This window comes from Bison bison, unplaced genomic scaffold (genome assembly GCF_000754665.1).
Source record: "Bison bison bison isolate TAMUID 2011002044 unplaced genomic scaffold, Bison_UMD1.0 scf7180017864461, whole genome shotgun sequence".
NCBI classification, from domain to species: domain Eukaryota; kingdom Metazoa; phylum Chordata; class Mammalia; order Artiodactyla; family Bovidae; genus Bison; species Bison bison.
In genome coordinates, this window is record NW_011495023.1 from 10,896,966 (window position 1) to 10,898,180 (window position 1,215).

The 1,215-nt window shown below is 41.4% G+C and overlaps 1 protein-coding gene across 5 annotated transcripts in view; it reads right to left on the reverse strand.

Moving 5' to 3' along the window:
• The window catches only part of FRMD4A (FERM domain containing 4A), a 373,568-nt gene that overhangs the window by 108,315 nt on the left and 264,038 nt on the right, over positions 1 to 1,215 (reverse strand). The window lies entirely within an intron of this gene.

The window sequence follows — 1,215 nt, forward strand, 5'->3', positions numbered from 1 at the left end:
GAAATATTAAAAAAAATAAAATAAAATAAAGTAAATAAATAAATCTTAAAAAAAAAAAATACAGTCAGGTAGAAACATGGGGAAGGAAGTTGGTGGGCAAGCCTGAGAATATCGGGTTGCTTGGTGGGACTGTCTTGCATTCAGAAGGGTTTTCTGTTCCTTTTGTCCTGACTTGGGACAATGACTTCGATAAACTTCACGTGGGGGTAAATGAAGGAAAGGAAGTTATCCTTTCTCAGGATAGAAAAAAGAGCCTGTGAACATCATTATCCACTATTTCAAAGAAGGGATCCCAGTCTTGGACGTTCTGTATCAAATGTAAAAGAATTTACAATGGGGCCAGTGTCACATTGGACTTGCCATCAGCATATTTAAGAAGACAGAGGCTGTTGATTTCTCAACCCATAGTCCCACTTCTCCTATTTGGCTGCCTACATGGCATTTGACCACCAAGAGAAACACTGTTCATTCTGCTTAAGTTTTTGTTCTCTATAGTTCCTTGGAATCTTCCTACTGAGAGGCTCTGTGGTCCTGATCTCCAGGATTCTTCTGAGACTTGAAAGGAAGTAGGCATTTATCAAAAACCTCAGATATGCAGATGACACCACCCTTACGGCAGAAAGTGAAGAGGAACTAAAAAGCCTCTTGATTAAAGTGAAAGAGGAGAGTGAAAAAGTTGGCTTAAAGTTCAACATTCAGAAAATGAAGATCATGGCATCTGGTCCCATCACTTCATGGGAAATAGATGGGGAAACAGTGGAAACAGTGTCAGACTTTATTTTTGGGGGCTCCAAAATCACTGCAGATGGTGACTGCAGCCATGAAATTAAAAGACACTTACTCCTTGGAAGAAAATTTATGACCAACCTAGATAGCATATTGAAAAGCAGAGACATTACTTTGCCAACAAAGGTCTGTCTAGCCAAGGCTATGGTTTTTCCAGTGGTCATGTATGGATGTGAGAGTTGGACTGTGAAGAAAGCTGAGCGCTGAAGAATTGATGCTTTTGAACTTTGGTGTTGGAGAAGACTCTTGAGAGTCCCTTGGACTGCAAGGAGACCCAACCAGTCCATTCTAAAGGAGATCAGTCCTGGGTGTTCATTGGAAGGATGATGCTAAAGCTGAAATTCCAGTACTTTGGCCACCTCATTGGAAGAGTTGACTCATTGGAAAAGACTCTGATGCTGGGAGGGATTAGGGCCAGGAGGAGAAGGG